The sequence below is a fragment of the Lagopus leucura genome, unplaced genomic scaffold (genome assembly GCF_019238085.1).
Source record: "Lagopus leucura isolate 7727_CA_CO unplaced genomic scaffold, USGS_WTPT01 Super-Scaffold_100017, whole genome shotgun sequence".
Classification (NCBI taxonomy): Eukaryota; Metazoa; Chordata; class Aves; order Galliformes; family Phasianidae; genus Lagopus; species Lagopus leucura.
Window position 1 is genome coordinate 13,980,026 of NW_024962271.1, and position 24,690 is coordinate 14,004,715.

Below are 24,690 nucleotides of genomic sequence, written 5' to 3' on the forward strand. Positions count from 1 at the left end.
TTCCCATTTCTGAGCCAGAAATGAAACTATGACTAAGACCTTTATTAATTTGCAAATTAAAAAAAAAGAACTGTTTTGTACAGATTTTGGTCCTGTACAAGATCAGCAGGAGTAAGTTGCTATTATACTCCACCAAGATTTCCACTGCTTTTATAGTGCCTGAAACAAATCTGTAGTCTCTCTATACCTTCCTTATTTCCATTGCAAGTCAAATAATAGAAAGATGAACTGAGCTCAAGAGAAATTGTAAAACATTCTCACGGATCTCCTTTATTTCTGTTTCTGGAAGATGACTTAAGTCTTACTAGGCAAGCAGAATACATAGTTAGAACTAAAGCATTGGGGTATCAAAATATGTAGAAAGCAATTACCACCTGGTATTTCTTAATTTACAGGGTTTCACCTAGAACATAACCAAAACATAGAAGTGATGTGAACTAAACACTGTTAATTTAAAAAACAAAGATTTGAGAAGTTTCAAAGATCTTCTGCAGCTTTAATATAATCCATTTTCAACACTGATTATATGCTTGAGAAAATCTGACATTTCCACATGTCTTCAGTCAGTTCGTTTACTTCCAATCTCCTGCTGCTCTCTGATGTTAGAAAAGGTCAAACTTAAAAAATTCCTTAAAATTTATTTAAGCAATAAGAGTCAGCAAACTGGCCACAAACCACCACATAATTGTTCTTATTACAGCAGTTTAATCCAATTCAATGAGAAAAAGTTTTGGTTAGCTGTCTGCTATCAAACACATTCAGACAGTTTCAACTCTAATCTAATTGACAGAACATTAAGCTGTCTGGTTCTTGATAGAAAAGCTACCGTACTCAAAAACTTGTACCTGATTTTATTTAAATATTTTTGAACTGTCTAAAACATTGTCAAACATCTTCCAGCAGGAAAGAGTGCACAAGCATACTAATGCATTGACTTGTTTACAAGCTGTCAGAAAAATCTGTGATTTTAAATATTAAACATTAAGTACCATCCAAAACTTAAGGTAGTCTAGAAATCTCTCAGAACGGAAAGTAAACCCTGAAGCTGAAGTTCCTGCAGCGTTTGCTCTGTATATAGTTACCGTTGGTGTTACACCTTTTGCAGATATTCATAACACACCAAACAAAGAATGATCTGATAATACAACGTGTCAAGTTAGAAAAAGTTTCTTCACCAGAGAACTTCCACAGAACAAGGGCTTCATTAAAAATACTGTTACTGATCCAGCTTTCCCCACACTGCAGAGAACAGACTATTCCAACCCTGCCCTATTATGTCCCAAGTACTCTGAGTTACAGATTCCTTATTTCTTGTTTATGTACTTTGTGTGCCTACTCAGTGGCAACTAGATTGATGCATGTTTACCCCAAGAGCAAACTCCTATATTAGATCTGACTATAATAAACTATAAGCTCAAATCCACTGACCATAGTTAGTGTAATCCCTAGAGAAGGGGCTTTAATAATTTTCTAAAATTTCCACAGCAGCAATATTTTCATGAATTCCAACCCAGAAATATACCCAGACTCAACTGTATGAGTAAACCTGTATCCGTCTCTTGAAAACCCCAAAGATATCTGCAGAAAATACTCCAGTTTGGCTGTTTGGTGGGTGCACAGTCTGTTTTGAAACACTGAGACAGAATGTAGGACAGAGGAAATACAGGCAACAACTTCCAAGTACACATATCAGAACCCAACATGAAATGTTGAATTCTGCAAACGTGAGAGGGCTTTGCTCAAAAAGTACAGTTACAAGCCAGGTGATGGTTTGGTGATATTTCAAAAGTCATAGGAAGAGATAAATAACTAATCCATCGCTGAAGGCAGCATAATCATGGCCTTCTGCAGATACCATCACAGCAGGTAACGTGCACTCGAAACCACTCCAAGGCTGTTCAATATAAGCCAAAACATGAGGAAATGGATAGGAAGCGAGTTAAAAGCACAATCCTAAATTTAAACACTAATGTAAACGTTTAGATTTCCTCTGCAGTCAGAAGAAAAATTCATGGCCAAGCTGCTTTAGATCTGTAAGGGGCTGAATTGCTTTCTGGAACATCTCTTTAATCTTCAAGAAAAATCTTGAGAGGCTCATAACTGAAGCATCAACCACAGTGAGGTGCATTCACAATTTCTATGGTGTAGCATCCCAACTGGCCCACCAAGCTTTCCTTTCTCAATTAACATCAGTGTACAGTCTCCTGTGAAGAAGCTGCATGTATTTGCAGGCACGCACAGTTTCTCCAGATGTTATCACAGATGTGGACAGCCTGAGAATAGAAGTAGTCAGTGATACAGCTAAATAAGTGCACAATAATCAACAAAAATCGCTGAGAGACAGTGAGAAAGAATCCTAAGCAATAGATGCATTCAAGGATTTCATCCATTCAACAGAAGCTTCATGCCAGGAATAGCAGCAGGGGTGAAGGGGCTGTTTTGTGAGCCACTAACGGCTTGATAACTGTCTTTTGAAATCCAATATATGACACAAACGAGCAGAGCTTCCACCAGTCCACAATGATTATGCTTTTTCTACTAACCATGAAGAATTTTACACTAAGTTCTAAAGCATTTATACAAGAACATAAAAGGGGAATCTATTCACGAACACACCAGCTTAATTTCTGTGCATACAATCTAGAGCTGTAGTTACTCCTGCCAATTCAGGCTGAAAGTGCCTGCTTTTGTATTTTGTAACATTCTAAGACACTAAACAAGCTTGTATTTTTAGCTTGTTGTTTGAGGTAGTGGAACAACATCTGCAGTTTATTCCATGTTTCAATTTTCAAACTTCAGTACAGGCCTCAAAACATGAAAACTTTTTTTTTTTTTTTTTTTTTTTTAAAGAATCATGCACCTTGCACCCTGCCTTACTTTCTCTGAAGTATAACAATGCCCTTTCTATGAGAGAAAACAACTGGACTTCTCTCTTGTGACTCAACTAAAGCACATGTAAATCCCCAGAGACAAGGTCCTGGCACTGCACAGGCATCACAGTGTTGAAATGAAATGATGGCACCAAGCAAATTTAAATAAGTTTTCAATTAGTTGCTATCAGAATTATTAATTTGGAACAACATTTCCAGCATTGTAAAAGGGAGCTCTCTCCATCTGAGTAACTGCCTTCTCTACTAAAAAAATCTCAGCCATTTATAAATAATGTTTACTACAGCCTTTGCAATACAATGCCTATAAATAGCACCTTCCTTGTCAAAAATCTATCAAAATACACAACCAAAACATTATTAATTGTTCCCACGTCACCAGATTAAAATGCAGACACAGAAAGAAATTGAACCCCTGCTATAGATGGGCAAGGAATCTCAAACCTCTGACCTAGCAGGCAGATGTCTAAACCACAGAAAAAAAACCCTATGGCCCGTTAAACAAGATGACCGCTCCCTTCTGAATAAGGAAACTTGTATGCAGATGTAAAGGAAACTACCAACTGTGCATGCCTGTTCTGCTGCAAGAAAGGCTTTACTGCCCCAAAAAGGAGCACTATCAGTAATGCTGCCTTCAGAATCCATCATCACCACGAGCTGCTGTGGGGCATGACAGAAACTTCAGACCTGCTCTGGTACTACAGCCGTGCACCACATACACACATACTGCTTTATGCTGACGAGCAAGATTCACAACCTTCTCCCTTCTAGCACACAGCCACAGATGCCTTAATACACACAGGGCAAAAATAGCACATGTTGTATAATTCACTTCAGTTCCTACATCCCCGTCCCCAGGCCCCACCAACTATAAGCAAGCCAGATCACTGCTGCTTTCCTGTGCAGAAACGTTTTTGGAAGTTGCCATTATACCACAGATTAGGGTTCCCAACTGAAAGAAGAAACTGTGGGAGAAAATGGCAATAAACAGAGCTTGCCCTATGTATTTTCTGAGTCAAAGATCAGTACCACACAATTAAATACTGCCAAATTAACTTGTGTAGCAACTGCTAATTGTTTTTTCGTACTTTGAAAACAAATAATTAGTAACAGATAGCAATCAGCACCTCAGGACTTCCCAGCCATTTTTTGTGTCACTGTTTGGCTTTCACACAAAAACACCAAAGCTTAGGAGTCACACTAATAAACAAAGCCTGATACGACTGACTTTTATTACAAAACTTATATAGACAACCACACTGAGAAGCAACAGAGAACACTTGAGTAATAAAGAATTGCTTTTTGTCCTCAGGAAGCACAGTGTTTAACTTTGCTAATTTATCCCATTCATACTCAAATTTGAAGAAATATTTTGCAATATTAAATGCTCATCTTATGTTGATTTCCATTTCCATTTCCAAGTGTCACAAAATCCACTAATAGGGAACGTGAGCTGGGTTTAGACCGTCGTGAGACAGGTTAGTTTTACCCTACTGATGATGTGTTGTTGCGCTAGTAAACAGTGAATTTCCAACATTTCCAAGCTCCAAGTGTCATGTTACATTCAGACCCACAGCACAGGTGGGGGTGACCCTGCCATGCTTTATTCTCCCCCTATAAATTCGGTGTGGCATTTAATTCCCTCACAGAAGTCTGTGTGCCCTCTAAATAAAGAGCAGGGAATTTAATACAACTGCTTGGCTTTTCTTGTTAACATACTATACACAGCTACTATCGATGATTCATTCCCAGTGAAGCATTTACTCAGATAATATTGCTCTTCATATTGTCATTTCTGCACATCTATTCACTACCAGGGCAAATAGTGCTAAGATAAATAGCAGACAAGTACCAACATACTGTGTTGGAAACGGCGGTAACAGGACATCAAGCAGTGACTTTCTTAGAGTTCAGACATTGCTACATTAATCTACCCACTGCCCCCAACATCTGAAATCCTTCTGTAGGCAGATGAGTTCTCAAGTAAAGAAGTAGTTCATGTATCAGACAATTTATCACAGCTCACTACTACCAGAAAAAGCTGCCATAACCCCACTCATGCAAATATAGTTTAACTTTTTTTTTTTAATTTTTAATTTTTGCATCCATAAAGCATGACAAAATATAATCAAGGGATGTTATAAGATTTGCAAAGATATGACATTTATAGATGGACAATAATCCACATCCTTCACATCTTTTGTAGTATATCTTGAACAAAGAAAGCCTTATTTAAGCTTAATACTGATTTTAATATGAACATAAGTACTATTGCCCCCAAAGAACTATAAAAATACACAGAGCTAAGCAGAAACCTTGCTACTTCAGGCCAATTTTGTTCAAACTTTAATCAGAAGAATGAACAGTGCAAAAAAAAAATAGGGGATTAAATGAGACAGAAGTGCCTTGAAATTAGAAGGTTTTCCCAACATTCAGTCCCACCACATTTGAACATGTTTCAGTTTTATCAGCCTGCATGAACAGAACCTGCTGTATAACATGTAGCAGCCAGAGCTATAACCAGTAGTCCCATCTTAATAAAAAAAATGAAAAAGATTTTATGGTCATGTGTTAAACCACAGACTGAAATAGTTCTGCTAGGAAAAGTCATTCTAGGACAGCTTAAAACATGGTAAGATTTGTGACCAGTATTTTTGGTAGCTAGTAGATCATGTAGGTGTTAACATCATCAGGATCTTTGCTTCAGGGTTTTGTTTGTTGCTCTTCAAAGACATAGTGATCCACTGTATCTTCAACAATAATCTTTCAACATTAACTCCTTACTGAAAACAGCATCACATTTAAGAGATTACCATAAAAGGACATTTTTTCAGTCCCTATGCATTACTGAGAAACCATGCCACTATTTGCAGCATCCTGCAGGAAGATAATAGCTCATTAAAAACAAAACAATAAAGCTGGAGAGCAACCTTACGTACCAGTTCCAAAAGTCATCACAGAGACACACCAGGTCACTTTATAGCCTTATGTCACAGCATTAATCTTTCCATGACACATACAGACTAAAGCAGCTGGGAAAACCTGCAGGCACCACAGCGCCTCCAGCAGCATTACAAGGCCACCGACACAGCTCAATTAATCAGCATGTGCAAAAGTGTGTTCCCTGTAAGTTGTTCTTCTCTATCTACTACCTTATTTGTTCCCTTAACTGCAGGACACTCACATTTGAAGTGTAGCACTGGTGCGTTGGCTTCCAAACAATTTGGAAAGGTGAAGGACAGTAGCGTAAAGGGAGAAACAGCATAATGCAGATTCACAGCTACAGCTCACTTCCCTTTGAGAAATGGGCCTGAATGCTCTCCTTCTCATGACGTTGCAGAGTGCCCCTCACTCATGCACTAACCTCTCTGCCATCTATGCAGACTGCAATCTATAGGAGTTTTTTTCCTTATCTTTTTTTTCCCCCCCCCTCTAGCTGGATATGCTGGAAAGATGAAGATACAGCTTTCACTTCAAAGATCCTATGGCCAGTTATTTCTGTTTTCTAGGAGAACTGCAAGGACCACAACATGATTCTAATGCTGAGAATCTCTACCAATTTTTAAGAATATATCCAATGTGGAGGCAGAGGCTATAGTGCTTACCATCGTGTAAGGGGAGGGAGAGTACAAACTCAGCTCCCTTCTCTTGCATGGAAATTAGAGGACTGATTAGAGGATCTGCTTCTGATCCCTTCCACTGATTTTACGCAGACAGGTGGCTCAGCTGCATATCTGAATGGCCATATCAGACATCTTTACTCACTGCTGATGTAAATCCCTCCAACTGTCTTCTGAAGAACCCAGGATGCTAGTCTGCTAAGACACATGACATGCCAGAGAATAAACAGCATTATAACCCTTTAGCTCACTGGAGAGTTGCAGATAGCTCATATAAACCCTTTATTAGAGAGAGTTCAGCTCAAAAGGGAAAAGTCTCAGCTTTAATTTCATGTGAGATTTCCTTCTAAACACTGAAATGTTATAAGATACAATATAAACCCATCAACAGAGTGCAATTAAAGAACTTGAGACTCATCCCAGTAGGCATAGGTCACAGAGCGTTTTTATAGTTAATAGTTTATACTGTGTCTTATAAAAGCCAAGAATAAGATAACTGCAATACACTATGCATTCACTGGAATTCCTTATCCTACAAACAAAACTGCAACAAAGCACATTTCACACACAATAGGTTTACTTCAGCAAGCTACACCTGCAGTGCTCTTCAGCCAAAAGAGCTTTGTTTCAATTGCCCATATGGAACTGGGGACTTTGTTTCCTTTTGCTGTGTGTATGATGCAGAGTAGATAAAAACTGATGGATCCTAACTCCAGACACTTTGGACTTAAGTGGACGCTCAGGTGCCTATGAGACATAATACACTGCAGAAACTGGATTAGAAGCATAGATAAGTCAAATACATGTGCAGGAAATAAGAATGGCACTGAATGAAGTTTTTGTTTCGCTGTGCTGCTTTTTTTCGGGATCTTTCTGGCAAGAGTTTGCTGAATGTCATTAATGGTCAACATTCAAATAACAGAAAAAAAGCTTTCAATATAAGCACTTCTTTAGTGGTCATAAAACACCGAATAATCAAAGAGAACATCTATGCTCACATCTATAGGGAAGCCCCAGCAGCCATTCCCTAAAACAGTTTAAGAAGTCATCGCTCAAAGAAGGGAAGGCACAGAGGGACTGGATTTGCAAAAGCCACCTATCCATCCAAATCCAGAGAAGAACAAGGTTCACCAAGGCCCAGCCTGATACTTTGGGTCCTTAAAAAGATTTTAATACAAATTTCAAGGAAATGAGTGTTATACCTGACCTTAATTCCGTTTTCTGCCACAAGCAAAATGCAAACATCAGCAGTAGGAAGTGTTTATATGGCTGACCCTATGACTTCCACCATCAAAATGATGGGTTCTGTTTCCCCAGTAGCTGTTGTCCCAGAAGAAGCTACCACCTTTCAAAGATGACCAGACTACCAATAATTTGTTACAAGAATTTAAGCGTTTAAAACAAACAAAAGCTCCAATGGTTGCTATTAAAATGTCAGAACTCTATGGTAAATGCTGAAACTATTGACATTTTAAATGTCAACTATTTTATACTTGCAACCCTATAGAGAAGCCCTTTATCATTTAAATGGTACCTGTTCACTTTTTTTTTTTTTTAAACTTTGTATCTGTGGAATTATTTTAATTTTCATCAGCTCTTGCAAGGCAGCATTATGTCCAATTTAACTCCAGCACATACATCCAAACCTAGATTCTTTTATATGACTTCCCCTTCCACGGCAGCCAGGCAGCATCAAGGCAAAATCTATCACATACCTTTCCTGTGTTATTTCTTACCTTCCCCCTGTCTAGAGAACATTTCTACAGTGCAGAATGACAATTAAGCATGGCTGCTGCCTGCCAGCCTCACCAACACCACCACAGTAGGGCAGGGGTATTTCTAAATGGATTCATTAAAAAAAAAAAATAATAAATAAATAAAAAAAAAAAAAAAAAAAAATCAACCTGTTTCCCTTCAATTAATTTCAAAGGGATGAACAGTGCAATATTGATTTGGGAAATACTACATAAGTTAATACAGTTTCCACAGCCAAGAAGTGCTTTGCACAAGCTGCTTTCCTTGCATGTGTTGCATGTAATGGATGTCCACAGGCTTCAAGACGACTGATCAAGCTACCCATATTAGCCAAAATTAAAGGTATTTGCTTATCCAGAAATAAAAACAAACAAAACCTACTTTCATATGCAAAGGAATTTAGCTAGAGAAAATAAACAAAAGCATGTCTTCATCAAAGCATCCTCAGAAGGGTTCATCAGCTCATGAGTCACAAAAGAAGGCTCAGTAACACGTATTGCAGGAGTTCAGAAGTGTCCTTATCACAGATGTGTGTTCCCACAAACCCCTCAGTAACAGGTAACTTCATAAACTCTTCCCATGATCCCAAAATGGCTGCATAGGCAAGATTTCCAGAAGACTAGTGCCCATTTGGACTCCATTATAAGAGGGCAAATCTTCAAAGTTGTGTTAAACACAATTGGATGCCAATTCCAAATCTTTGTTGATATGCATGTATAAAATTAAGTACTTTGCCTCCCTTCCAGGTCTGGTCTGTTATAACACTTTAGACCATAATGTTCAGAGGCTCTCGTTAAATATTTTACACATTTGTAGCTCTGCACAGCACAATGGAATCAAGATTTATTAGGCCTCTAGCTATAAGGCACAGAAAACTAAGAAATATTCTAAATAAATTCCCTTTTCCCCACTCAAGTGGCTGTTTTACTTCACTTACTGACAACTGAGCCCCAGGAGAGACGTAAGACAAAGGAGAACACACAAAAATATTTGCCTTACTCTTTCAGAGCAGTAACCAACATCCCACTGTTTTCATAATCTTCCCTATGTCAAAGGCCACTTATGTTTAACTAATTAAAAATAAAGCCAAGAAAGAACAAACGAGCAGAGCAAAAAAGAAAAAAGAAAAACAGAATAGATTCAGGAAGTATGAGCAAAATGGAGTAAATGTGAAAAAGGGCTAACATGACTCAACCTCACAACTCCCAGGTGATCTAGGGAGACATTTTTAGATATGTGTCAATGAAATCACATTTAACAAGTATTACCCTTGATATTTTTCACTTATCATTTTACACTCCACTGTTCAGTCAGTAATCATCAGCAACATAAAACAAGTATTTGCACTGTTTTAGTAGTAAAATGTATCCCTACTGAAAGTAAATAATCACCCAATTTATTGCTTTTCTAGTGTCATTTCACTAAGTCCAAACATGAACTTGAAATAAACATTTTAAACCTTAAAAAGTTGAAGTCTGAGAGATGTTTAAAGAACTATCAAATCCTTAGTCAGATCATGATCAATACTAGATGATCTATCACTGCCAATTGAAATAACCAGTACCACGTATGAAAAAGGAGCAAAGGAAGTAAGAGATGCATTAATTTAAGCAGTCTGATCAATGGCAACAACCACAAGAAACCTCACATAAGCTGTTACAGAATTTGTTTCTTCATGCTAATCTCTATAGCCTACCAGTTTCTTCTTGCTGTAGGAAGATTTGTATCATGTATCCAACTAAAGCAGCATCTCTGAGCATACTGCATTTCAGATGAACAGTTAACTCTAAACCAAACTTCCACACCTTACTGCACTAAGTTCCACAACGAGCTCAGCAAACTCTGCAGCTTGTAGCTTAGCTCTCTTGCTATCACTGCAGCCAAAATAAGGACAACCCTACTCAGTACCTTAGAACAAATGAAAAAAAAAAAAAAACCACGAAGTGTCTCCTCCAGTACGCAGTGTGGAATCTAGGCCACGTTCCAGGGTTTGCTATTTCTGTAAAGCAGGCTTGCAGGTCATTGTCTCATGCATCTTCCACAGACTGCAACCCTCCAAAAATTTTTGTTCAACTCTGATCACATTAGTAATATAGCTTCAAGGGTTTTCCCAGAAAACTATCCTCAAAGGAAAATTAAGGCAGTGGTGAAATAGAAGGATGGGAACATGCAGCTTGGTAGCATTTTGTAAGCTGGTTTACTAAACTATTCAAGTTACCACATCAACAGAACAGGAATTTGTGGTAAAAGATCAGTTCAAACTGACAAAAGATGCTTCTATGATACTTCTGATCATTCTAGTCACTCTGCAAATATCTTTAAAGCAGCACAACACAGACCAACTACTTAAACTTCTGTCCTAACACAGCTCATTCTTGATACCACAAAACTTCGTTTGAAATGAGCTCATCAGGAATTGTTCCTCCAAATGAAGGTTGATTTTGAGTTTAACTATTAAAAAAGCAGTTTCTGTATGCGTTGTTTGTTTTTTAAATTGATACCATTGAAAACATCAGTAGTTAATATTAAAAGATACCATCACAAAAGTTAGCTAAGTAGAAAGCACACTGAGGGTTCAAGGCCTACCAGCCTGTCCCAACCAGAGTGCAGCATGGGGACACCAAGTGGAACTGCGTCCAATCTAACACTTGGAGAAGATGCTTTCCTCAAAAGAAGTTCCTTCAGGAACTTGATGGTTCTACAGCATGGTTACACTCCATTCTCTCTGCAGCTTTTTATTTCATTAAAATCAACTCACCATTACCTTTCTTGAAGAGTGTGAAGTTTGGGAGTGACTCTTGATTACCATCAAAAGGTGAGAATGAAGTAGAGAGCTGGGTTGATTTGTGTCTATCTATATATGTATTTTTCTTTTAAAAAAAGAGCAGTTTTTGAATAGAAGGAATCACATTTTTAGTATATTTTTTTTCCTGCTGAGGCAGAAAATGCATGAATCTAGCAAAACTGGTCAGTAGTATATAATACAGCAGGGAACAAGATTTGATGACTTCAAGTATTCTCTAAAGACTATTAAAATATAAAGAAAAAGCTCGTTCAGGAGGCAGTTCAGTTTACGATTTGTAAAGGTGAGCTTCAAAGATCTGAACTCAACTTCAGCTTGAACTTTTGGCTGCTTATCTTAACAACCAAAAATCTCAGGAGAACAGGCATTTTCAAGAAATAAAATCTCACAAGTTGGGGCAGGGGTGGGAGAAAAAATAGAAGAAAAAACTACTTTTACAATGTCAGAGCTACAGATCTCTAAGCTTGGATGCAGCCTAGAAGAGAAGCTGGACACCAGAACAAGATACAGTTTAAAAGGATAATGACAGAACATTTTAAGACTTTTGAGATCTGTTTTGATGAGCCTTGGCCAGAAAACAAGAATTCTACAAACCAGTAAGTTTTTTGTTCTGCATCCAAACAAAAAATTACAACTTTCAAATTGAATTTTCTAAGAGAGCAGAATTAAAGAAATCAAAACTGACTCAGCAACCACAGCCCAGCAGTTGGTCTCTCATTTTACAGACTCTCTTCTCCTTGTTCCAGATGTAGAAAAAGCAGAAGTTTGTACTCATATACACAGTAAAAACCCTAATGCTGAGAATTTTGGAATCACACACTGAAAACCTTTGTCTCCCTTTAATCTTTGGAAATGGTGCCCCAAAATCATTTCTGGTTTATTTCTGCCTATCTGTATCATTCACGTGTAACACAAGCTCTCACAGAAATTCAAAAGACTCCCACCTACAACAGGGTAATACTTCTGGTCTACTTTTACTTGCTTATTTCTTTACTTCAAAGGCCTGCATGTTTGAAGGATGATAAATTTTCTGATACAGGTGGTAGAAAACTGCATTGCTATTTGGGGGTAAAGTTCTTTCTCAAATATTAGAAGTACATCAGAAACATTTCCTTTTATTTTTTTTTCCCTCAGTTATTCGGTCTGTAGCTGCTGTTCTTCCTGATTTAAGTTTGGTTGGAAATGCCACATCTTGCCTTGCTAGAGTTTCTTCTCCTGAAGAAGGCCTCTCGAGCAGTATTATTTAGGGGGAAGAACAGAAGTCTAAACATAGGTCTTCAAGATATACAGCACAACTTCAGCACAAAATGGAAAGGGCCAGAAAACCCCAGCCTAATATTTGTTATGGGGTTTCCTTCACTAGTCTGGTTAGCCCAACCACTCATACACATGTCGATAACATGTTCTGCAGTTAGTGAAACAGCACACATCTGCAACCAGAGTCTGTTTCATCTCCTAATCATTTCCAAACATTTCTTTCAGATTCTTCTTGCCACTCTTTTTTTCAAGTCCCTAGTTGAATGGCTGACAATACTTGGCCTTTAAGTTTCCTTGGTAAATAAGAGCATGTACTTTCGTGAGGCACGTGCGTGAAAAGCCAACGCTTACTTCAGATTTGGAATATTTAGCAGCAAAAAAAACTTGGATTATAAAACAAACAGGACAGAGGAGTAAGTACACACAAAGCTTGTACAGGTAAGGTTTTAGTTAGGAGACTGGGAGCCTAGGTTACATACACACTGAGGAAAACACAGTTTTTGATGGAATAAGCTGAGGATTACATAATAAAGTGCCAAAGCTTTGAAGTTGAAGTCCTAGTAACAGTCAGTACTTTCTAATAAATTAATCCCTATGTGAGGCTGGATGCAACAACACGCTTGGCCAACACACCGTCATTCTTGAAAACAAGGTCAAGAACAGAATACCTCCTGTCCTAGGTAAACGCAGCACATCGTCTTCAAATTGCACTACAGGCACAGCAAAGGTCTGCTGATGAACTCTCAACAAAATGGGTGAGTGTAGCTGCCCATTATCACAAACTTAGTACACTTGCTACTCATATCAAAGGACAAATGCTTACACTGGAACGGAAAACAATGATATGTTGTGTTTGGCACAGCTCTGACATTCTCTTTTCTTAATGATAAACATTTAAACTACCTAAAAGCAAGAAAGGACATTATTTTGTAGCATCTTGTACTTCTGTCCATCATTAGAAGATTTTTCTTGCTAAGTAAAGCCATTACAAGGGTCTTCTCTACAAAGGGTAGTATTGGCAGTATTGTCATACAAGTTTCTAGATCCAGACAAAAAACAACACTTAAAAAAAAATTAGAGCTGAGACTATCAACAACACAAATTCCCTATATAATTTTCTCAGAGTAATAAATTAAATGCTTCAAATCAAAGTCAGACATATTAGCAGAAGACCAAGAGCCAGCCACAACAATATACCAGAACATGCTAATATGCCAGAAAACCTCAGAGACACCAGTTTTAGAAAATCCACCATTCTGTAATAAGTCGCATAGCCAACAACGTGGTGATTTCACATTAGTAAAGTAAAACAGATTACCCCAGCAGGGCTCATAACTGCAAGCAGCAAACATTTCAACAAAGAATACATTAAATGCATGCCATCATTAACACCTGTTTTCCCCAGTCTCAGTTGTAGATATTTTTCCACAAATATTTTTCACTTACCTTGATGACTTCATTTCAGGAAGTCCCATTTCTGTCAGGTCATTGGCTTCAAGAGTCTGAAATTTTACCTTGGGGTAATTCCACCGTGGTCTCAGCAATAAAGCTAAAAGAAACATTTTAAAAGTTATTTAGAAGTCTCATTTTTGGGGCAAAATACTTTACATAAAAAAACAATTTAAAGTACAACACTCCCAAGGAATCGCAACTAAAAAAAAATACACACAACTCTGCCATCTTAACTTTTGACCATCATTCTATACAATGTTAATTCATAGTCGTCTTACATGATTTCAAGAGCATGGGGAAAAGTGGTACCAGCCTGCTAGGAGTGCTGTATAGCCACAATATCCTATCCTTCTGAGTTTTCATATTCCATCTTCAAACAAATGGACTTAAGTCCAGGAGGCAGCACACCAGAAACTCACATTAATTTACCAAAGACTATTACATTTGCTACCAATTAGAACTTACAAAAAGCGGGTTAAAAAAACCTCCGTAAGCCCATCAGCAAGGCTGAATAGTTGACAGCATGCTTATCCTTAAATATTTGAGTTGGAAAGAACCTTGAAAGGTCACCTCGTTCAACTCTCCTGCAATGAACATCTGCAGCTCAATCAGGTTCTCAAAGCCCTGTCCAGCCTGACACTGAACGTCTCCAGGCAAAGGACACCCACTGGACCTCTGGGCAGCCTGCTGCAGTGCCTCACCTACCCTACCGTAAAAAAGTTCTTCCTTACACCTGGTCTAAGTCTCCCTTCTCTAGTTTGAAACCATTTTGCCTTGTCCTATCCCAGCAGATCCTGCTAAATAGCTCGTCCCCTTCTTTCTTACAGCTCCCTCTTAGATATTGAAAGTACACTATCAAACATCTCAGAGCCTTCTCTTCTCCAGGCTGAACAGCCCCAACACTTTCAGCCCACCCTTGTAGGGCTTTCTGAGCTGCAAGAACACATTGCTGGCTCATGTTCAACTTACCATTCATCACTACCCCCACATCAGCACAGCTGTGCTCTGCTTCCATCCCCTAGCTTATACTGATAGCAGAGGTTTGCCACAGCCCAGGTGCAAGACATTGCGCTTGAATTTATTGAACCTCATGATGTTCATCTGAGCCTACTGCTCCAGCCTGTCTAGCATCCCTTGGGTGTGCTGATCACACCACACAGCTTGGTGTCATCTGCAAACTGCTGAGGATGCACTCAAACCCCCTGGTGAAGACATTAAAGAGCACAGGTCCCTGTACTGACCCCTGAGGAACACCACTCATCTCTGATCTCTATCCAGACATTGAGCCATTGACCACCACTCTCTGGGTACAATCTTGCAGCCAGATCTTCATCCATTGAGCAGTCTACCCATCAAACCCATATGATATTTCCAGAGAAGGATGTTTTTCATTGCACCAGTACCAGCAGCAAAAAGAGTAGCTCAGATGCCAATACATTGGCAATGAAGGCCATTACACAATTTTACATACACATTAAATGTTTTGAAAAGTGCTTCAGTAAATACACAGCATTGCCAGAAGGTGCATTAGGCACTGCACAAAACTACGAAGGCTACTACTCTTACAAAGAAGTGCTGAGGATTATATAAATCCAAACAGGATAAAGATTCTACTTCCTTTTAATTCCAAGCAAAGGGAAGAACAGCAGATTAGGTCATTTCTTAAGTAAAGATATCTCCAAGCAAAGGGAGTAATCAGCTACAAAGGACTCCCACTTATGCTGTGTTTTGAGAAAAGATTACTAAAAAGGAACGTAACATTACCATGACATTTGCCAACCAATATGCTGATTTGCAGAGTAGAACACTATCATAAAATTCAGATTATGTAACTTCTATAATCATTCTCAACCCCAATGTCACGAGTTCACCAGAAAATACTTGTTTTCTATGAACTTTTGTAAATGTGCATCTAGAGCTAAGAAATATACCAGTGCCATTTTGACACTGTGTGCATCCACTAAGAGACTGGGCTTAGGACAAAACCATCAGGGAGATTTGATCCTGCCAAAAGTTTACTTGGCCAAGAGAGTTGTTTTAGTCATCTTCGCTCATTAACAAGATCAGACCAAAGCCTTTTCCCCTTTCTCATTCTCCAAAAGCAACAAGAGGATAAATTCCTACTTCAATTCCTACAGATTTCACAATCCAGAAGAGAAGCATCTTGGTTCCTGCCTTTTGGAGAAACTTCAAAAGGATGAGGACTGCACAAACAGTCCTGCAGTATTGGGCCAGAGTCATTGGTAAACAACAGTAGTTGAAATCCAAGCATAACTGACCAGTTTGTTATCCCAGTTCGCAAATCCCAATTCCTCATCCCTTAAAGCTAACGTAAGCCATCTGTTATTTGATAATTAGAAAGAAACAAAGGGCTTTTTCAACAGGTAGAAGTGGGTTTAGAAAAAAAGAGCGGTTTGGTTTCTATCAAAAATAAAAGTCTCTTGGCTCATTGCAACACAAAATTTGTGAAGTAGTCATAAAAATGCAAGAGAAGTTTAACACAGACATAGAATTCTACAGCTAAATTTGCTGAGCAATTATGCCAGGGCTGCTTTATAACCAAAAATATTAGTAGATCCTTGCCATGGTATACATGTCGGAGACTGGGTTTCAGAAACAAGCCAGCTCCACTTTTATGCATCCCCAAATATCTGCGGCTCTATTTCTGGATAAGATATCTGCACCCTACATTTTGCTTCAGAGCTCAAGCTCTCACCTCAGGCCCTCCCATGGACTTGGCCGCCCCACTAGCAGGCCCACTGTCTTTTCCTCAGCACTTACAGAAAGCACTCAGACACAGAAGCGCTGCATCAGCAGCCTCATCAGATGGCTACTGAAGTACAACTCAAAGTTGCACCCAGAGCATCTGAAGTTTTACCTTCTAAAGCAAGAAAAAGATGGGATGGCCAGGTGGTATTCCAGTCACATTGACTCACTTTTCTTCCTTCTTTGAGAACAAAGTGAAAAACACACTGTGACCTGTAGCTGAAATGTATCTACCGTATTTTAAACCACACTGAACACATTTCTGTCTCTCCAGAGCAGTCCCTTGGGACTGTACTCTGAGAAGGAGACAGTGAGAATTCAGTAGCTTGAGGGGCCATAATCAGACCGAAGCTCTTGTAAGTGGTTACCATAGTTAATTTTAAACAAAAAATGGTCCTCAAGAATATGCCTTCCCTCTCTCCCCACTGCTCTAGCACACCTGTACATCACAGGAAGGGCTGGCCAGCACAGCCCCCCTAACTCTAACAGCGTGACTCACTAACGTTCTTAATTCCTGGAGCGCTGTCTTGATGGGATGTCAGCCCATGCAGCCAGTCTAAGGTAAGAGGTGATGAGATGGAAAGGTTCACTGTAATCTCAGACTTGATAGACAAGTCACCATCCAGAAACACAGATCTGCCACAGCCTCTAAAACAAAATAGAGTGCTTGAGACTATATCTTTGGACATCACTTATAGTTCAGTTCTTAAATTCTGAGTATTCTAATAGATCTTTGCATAGCTAATGCCTGGGCCTGCCTTCTCACCAGCCACAAAGAGCAGGAAGACAGTGGATGGTAGAGGAGAATGGGGAATGCAAAACTCAGGTCCCAGTAGCCAATGCTTCTTAAGCATGCTTACCTAACCAGAGCACAAGTGACTTGAGGTCAGTGACTGCCATCCATTCAAATGTCTGGAATTAAAGTGACTGAAAGCAAACCTGTACCAGATGCCACTAATAAGTCTGCAGGAAAACTGAGCTACAGGTATCACCTCTCAGTTGTCTTCAATGCCTACAGGCCTGCCTTGGGTTTCAGCTGTAACAGCAACTCTGTAACATCCAGGGTTGAGGACAAGGTGGTGAACTGCCACTTAGTATGGCGAGTCACCAGAAACAGCAGATCCAATTGCCTCATTTGGTAAGCTTCTTCACCAGTTTCAGTGAACGGAAATACTGTTTTCCCCCCTACTAATCAGACTTCTGGAATGGTTTCATGCTAGAAAACACTATTAATATCATTATTCAAAAAAATATTTACTAGCTGTGAGACATAATCAGGTCAATAAAATACTCCAACATGCAGAAAATTGGGAAGTTACCTATTATGTCTTTGCATGCAAGCAGTTGGAATTGTGACCTTTATATTTGCTGTTCGCTCCACATCTAGTGTCAAAATATGCTTCATGCCATAACAACATGAGCCTTGGCCTCAAAGAACAAGCACTATGCGTGAGAAATTAAGGCCATGTTGATTGTCACACAAGTGCTTTCTAGTATGGTTACACTGTAGGCAAACCTCTTAGGAAAGCCTGCAGCCACCAGAGCCATACCTACATACAAGCTATGAGAACAGAACACAGCACAGGGCTCAGAGACCACTGCTGAACATCTGCTCATGGATTATTCCTTTTAGTAGTGTTGCAATGAAGCTATACCCAAACTTCAGTTAAACAAAATAAACCTTGGCTTGCTGAGCTCACCAAGAGAGGCTTCTACTCTGACAATTTGATCTGCCCTCTATGAAAAAGTCTTGCTTTTGCTTGTCTTAATACAAAACGCCAAATCTAAAGAGTAAGGACCAGAAACTCTCATCCTAGTCTGCTGCAGTCATGCAGCACCATTCAAGATGTGGCTTACCGCTTTTACCAATCTTTGTATTTTGAAGCTTTCTGCTTGCTGGAAAGTTTAATACACTAAGTGTAATTAAGCTGTTCTGGAGTCCCTCAGAATTTACATTCTTGTGATTCAGGTCTATAAATATCTAAGGTGTGGGGGGCAGAATGGCGAGGCCGGACTCTTTTCAGTGGTGAGTGGAGACAGGACAAGGGGAAATGGCTGGAAACTGGAGCATAGGAAGTTCCGCACAAACATGCGCAAGAACTTCTTTACAGTGAGGTGACGGAGCACTGGAACAGGCTGCCCAGGGAGGTGGGGGAGTCTCCTTCTCCGGAGATGTTCAAGACCTGCCTGGATGCCGACCTGTGCTACCTGGTGTAGGGAACCTGCTTTGGCAGGGGGGTTGGACTCGATGATCTCAGGAGGTCCCTTCCAACCCCTACAATTCTGTGATTCTGTGACTGTGTATCAGCAATAGAAGAAAAAATAAATCCCCATAGCTCTCTGAAGCATGATAGAATAAGAGTGTGAATTATGGCAGATACGTGCCATAGTTCCTCCTTTTCTTATAGGCCATGCAGCATGATAAAAGCTTGAATCCGCCTGTGAAGTAGATGCCTCCTGCTTTTTGTCTAGACTTCCAGCTGAATAGTTTGTCACAGCAGTTACTCTTCTTTTAAGCACGTGTACAAGGGACAAAAAAAACAAGACGGTACAGTTTGCTCGTCATTGGAAGAGCAACTGAAGCATATCTGATGTTGTAGCATTGTTACCAAAAACAGACCCTGCACTTCTGAAAAAAATGCATGTTTAGAAAGGAAACCTGGTTTACTTTCAGTGCAGAGTGCCAGATGCAATATTTCCACAAATCGAGCACAGCCTCCTGATCATTCAGTTTATTTCGTGTTTTGTTTTTGTTTTTTAAACATACTGTACTACATTATTAACAAGATGTAATAAAGAAACATCTACCTATATATTTGTTGGGTTAAGCAAGCATTGTACTCCATCCCCTTTTGGCTACTTTCCTTGGCCACCTGCACTTGAGCATTGTATGGGGGTCTTACACGACCCTCAGTGACTGTTTGGGAGTGCCCTCCTTACTCATTTTGCACAGTCCTTACTGCTTTTCAAGCTGAAGCATTAGGTCAGGCAGCACTGCCAAGAGCCAGATACATCTCATAAGTTGTTGCTAGGATCTCAGTCAAGTCAGTATTACCACTTTCATTGTTCATTTTCTTCTTCTTAATCTGATACAGACCATAAACTCTCCTCTACAGACCCAGCCGTTGCCAGCCTAGCAAAAAAAAAAAAAAACAGCTGCTTTAAAGCTAAATAATGGAACTCTTGTCACCTATAAATATTAACCAGAACAGAAATACTAGTGGGAGTGAAGAGTTATTAAAGATAAAGGGCAATTTTGTTATGAGATCAAGCAGCAATAAAACAAGAACAAATCTAGGCTTGAAATCAGAAAGCTTCAGAAGAGTTCTTGAACTAGACTTCATATCTCAATAAGTTAAAAAAAAGAAAGTAGATATTTGCAAGGGAGAACACAAGTTTGAAAGAAACACATCCTATTCTTCCACGTTCACAAAAGAGATTGCATTAGTTCAATCCTATTATCAGTTGTGGTTTATTTGCTCTTGGCCAGGCCAATACGATGCTCTAATCTAAATGTGTAAATCACTTATTTTAAACATCCACTGTTTTAAGATCTGGGATTGTTCCCTTGTTAAATAACAGCCATTCACCTAAGGTTTCAGAAGTTACATCTCCGGTCATTTCAGTACCTGAGCTCAGAAGTCTTTCATGTGAAACATGAAGACTTCTACGAGGATGAGAAATGAGGTATTTTGCAAATAATAAAAATACAGAAAAGCACAGGTTATTAGCAAAAACGTACACATGCACTGGATGCGAAGCCTCATTTCATGATGTCCTTCAGACTTCAGTGGTTGCACTGGATTTTAATCTACCAGCACCACTTCTCTAACTCCCAACTATTCTTTGTGGTAGAAAGCTCTTAGCAGCAGTGTAACACAGTGGAAAGCACAGCAGTGCAGCAGAACAACAAGGTCCTAAGCTGCAACAAGCGAGGATTGGCTCAAACACAGCACCTGTGTGTACAGAAATAAAAGAGACTACTTACCTACAGAAGGCCCAAGCACACAAGAGGGTCTCCAACAAGATAAGTTTGCCTTCACTGCCAACCCTTAAATGAGGCCTGGGAAGAGGTGGATGCTGGCTCCACCCCTTCTGCTCACTCAGGTACATTGTTTGCACCTGAGCTCCCCTGGGTTGTCCCTGCCCTCCTACCAGGTGCTCAATCACTGCTTCAAGCTGTGACTTTGCATTTCCACTTGAGGCCACCAAGAGGAACCAAGCTTTATCTTACCTTCTTCTTCAGTAATCACATTGGCATTGAAGTTAGTATAACAGCATTATTACCCTAGATAGATAATAGTACTATTAACTGAACATCACAGATGGGCTAAGCCCGAACAGAAGTTGGTGTGGTACTCTAGAAAGTATTTTGATATTTCAGGAAGAGGATGAAGCAAGTATACTCTGAGAATGGATTCTTTTCTGCATGACATACTTCACCCTTTTCTTGTTTATCATAACACCTTCCTATCATAACATCCTCCTTTCTTTTCTCACATTTGCTTCTTCTATTTGCCACAGAACTCTATTAGCCTTATAAAAGTTACTCATGTTTTAATAACTTCTTTACACGTTCTACCCTCCCTAAGCTGAAAAAATCTTACAATATCACAATGAGACTGCCAAATGAGCTGTAACTATCATTCACAGCTGGAGACAAACTTTGCTACACATAAAATGACGGGTTATGAAACAGCAGAGGCAGGATCCTCCATGAGAATTGAATTGAATCTAATTGATCCACCCGTGGACATCATTAAAGATGCTTCATCACCTGCAGCACTAAGTCACCAGAATGACGTCTGTGGTGCCTTCCATCTCACAGGTCTGTCAGGGTCTGTTTTGTTTAGGTAGCCACGTTACTGCATGGTTTCATTGCTGGCAGGAGCTGCAAAATCTGACTGTCCAGAATCTCTGAAGACCCCAGAATTTCATCCAAACCAAGAGTTGGGAAGAATTGGGAAACTTTGAACAGTCACTCCTTAACCCACCCCTATCCGGAGGCAACTCAGATTTTCCCCTAATTGGAAAAAAAAAAACAACAACCAAACTCCTCCCTGCCCACCTTGCACAACCGTTACTGAATTCTAATCAGTGTAGGCATGCAGTGTAACTGAAATCATTCCCACCTGGTGCAGCCTCCGTACCTCAGCAGCTGGGCTAAAAGATGGCACATCCTGGGAGAAGGAAGGGTTGAGTTTGCCTACTCCCTTTTTTTTTAATCTTTTGTGCTTTGATTGAATACCTTTTTCTCCCTCACATCAGCAGCTTTATCCTCACTTAGCTTTGTTGACCATACAGGCTGTCAGTAATGTATTCTTCCAGAATCAGAGTTACTATCAGCTCAAAGGTACAGATTTTATCTCCCAGCCAGCTCTGATTACGGTCCTTACTACTAAATATATCATAAACATGTGTTTTGTGAGAGTTGTAACTGCTCTCACTGCCGATAGCTCACAGCATCGTGTGGGGATGCCTTCCTCAGCGCTGCCCTTCTGCTCCCCGATAAAAAGGCGGGAAAGCAGCAGCACGGCCAAGCGCGAGCCAGCAGTGGGTTTTCCGGCCTCAGCGCCGCCACGTGGCGAGGAGCGGAAACTGCAGCGCCGGAACGCGAGCGCCGCCGTTAAGTTGCATCATTGCAGGTGCAAACAAAAAATGCGTTCGTTCCCAAGGCTCCTGTGAGCTCCAGCATCTCGCAGAAATTCACACATGTCACGGCTAGGTAACAGTGCAGCGAGTTTGGAGCCTCTGTATGAGTCTTTACCACAAGCTTTCTCCATGACGCCAGTATACAGAGCAGCCAAGATCGAAGCTGGCTAATTCCTTAGTCACAATGGTGAGATCCATCTCATGGACAACTTTGGTACCTGTGAGGAATACCTTAAAGTAAAAGAAATGTCAAAATCAAGTGAAGAGCAGCTTTTCTAAAATACATAGACTTCTTCCTCTCAACTTTTATCAGTGGGAATATTCACTTTTTGAACAGTTGTTCTCCAAGTTGCCTTCGCTGCTGCTTAGAAAATCTGCCACTTTCTGCTCCATTTAAAGATGTTATTGAGTTTCCCTAAAAACACCGACGGGCACATTGTGGAACCCAGGATCTGACTGTGGAAATATGGTTAGTAGTGAGATTTTAATGAGATTTTGATACTTAAACCTGGCGTGAGAAGGGTCAGTCTCCTAATTGGATTAGACATTGAAGAGATTACAGGAGGGACTTTTTCCTCACAGCCTCCATGCTGAGCCTTCTCTCTTGAAGCAGGTCAGACCATCAATGTAACCTGATAAAGTGTTGGCACTTGATGCTGAATCAGCTATAAAGTCAGACATAAGTTTATTCGTTCTGCAGTGGGAAAAAGGACAACACCCCACTCCACACTTCTGCTGGAATAAATTCTTGGCATAACCACAAACGTCCAGTGAAACAAATGCTGGGAATTCTGACAGGATTTGTTCTGTCTGCAGACTTCACTGGCAGAAGCAAACCAACACAGAAATAAGACTACTTCTACCCCAATCTCTCTGTGAGTTTTCTCCAACTAACGATCCCTACGGAGGTCCAAAATAGTACTTGAGGGCATCTCTGCCACTTCTGCTGCCATTTCTGTTCTGAACTCATGCAAAATAAGGGCATCGGGAGAACGACTTCTGTTTTCAGAGAAAAGCTTAGAGCTGGAGGGCAGTGAGGGAGAACATGCTGAAATATAAGTACATGGCCTAGAAGGTTACGTTCATCAGGATTTATGACTTGATGTTCTCCTTTCACGCACCTCTCCTTCTTCCACCTCCTTCCCATCAAGCACAGACCTTACAGCTTAAGACACCTTTTAAGTAATTAGATCTGCCTTCCACAGTTTTTCACCAGCATTTTATTTTTTAATCTAAATTTAAAATTGGTGTGTGCTTCGGAGCAAAGGTTGGACTCTGAATTAATCTCCCTGATTTTGCATGTAAGTTTACAGCCATGGGATCAAGAAGCCTTAAAAGTGAAAGAAAAACTCTTACTGTTATAGCAAGAATAACCTACTTTCTCCAAAGACATAATTCTGGGTTGCTGCTGTTCCCATGTACAGCCTGTTGAGGAAAATAGAAACAATACTACTCATGAGAAGCAGAAGAGGCTGTTGTATTTTAACATCAGAATCAGTTTGCCATTCTAGGATGCAGCCTTACCAACTTTCAAGATAATGTTTTGTACTCTTAGTATGTATTCTTAAGATGCATGGCCTGATTTTACAGAGACCGTTTCCCTCAGTTATGTGCATTCTATGCCAGTGTTCGTTCACTACTCACATACCACTGGCAGACAGAAAAAAAAAAGTAGATTAAGTAAGTGTTCAGTCCCAAAAGAAAGAGTAAAAGATACTTTTAAAGCTAAGAAATAAAACATTGTAAAAACCACATTGCATAAAATCACTGTATAAACTTCAACTCTGGGAACAATATTACTGCTAAGCTTTGTTCGTTGCTTCTTGTCAATTTTAGTTTAAATGTGTGAAAAATGGTATGAGAGTTAGATGCTATCTAGAAGGCAGGGTGGAAGCAGGAGAAAATGATCATCTGCTTCTTGTTTTTAGTATGCTCATTTTAGTTGACTGGCCTGGCTGAGCACTTCAATAAGCTGTTCTGAGGCAAGAAATACCACCATAGATGCAAGGAAGTTGTTGAAAATGGTAATGAACAGAGTCCAGACAAGCACACTTTTATGAAAAACAGTGCTGAAGCCAATCTGACAAGGAAAGAGTTATGCTCCTAAAGCCCATAAACAAACATGGCCATGCTTCACCCTCACACAGCTGGCCTCTGAGGAAGCTAATTGTACTTGCTCTTGAAAGAGAAAAGAGCAGATAAGCCACAGAGTCATACTGTGGGAACAGCTTGTATCAACTCTGGTGAAGGACATGAAAGGAGCCAACTAAAAATACATTCAATCCTAATTGTGGCCAGCTTATTTTGATGGGGACTATTTACATATTTCATTCAGATCTTTAATGTTTCTGTGGTGAACGTCTTTCTTTTTTGAGAAGCCTCAGCCATTACTTTTTTTTTTTTTTTTCCCTAATCTAATGGGAAGCAAATCAAGATATTTAGTCAAAGATGTAAATTTTAGAGCAAAATGAAACTTGTTACACTTGGGAAATTATTT

General features: G+C 39.7%; 1 long non-coding RNA gene across 1 annotated transcript; it reads right to left on the reverse strand.

The window, feature by feature from the left end:
• Nucleotides 1–1,747: 1,747 nt before the first annotated feature.
• On the reverse strand, nt 1,748–20,557 carry LOC122183278. Its single transcript, XR_006180192.1, has 3 exons — nt 20,530–20,557; nt 13,770–13,872; nt 1,748–2,273 (listed from the first exon to the last, which is right to left on the reverse strand). It is a non-coding gene; the product is annotated as an uncharacterized LOC122183278 (long non-coding RNA).
• Between the last annotated feature and the right edge of the window lie 4,133 nt (nt 20,558–24,690).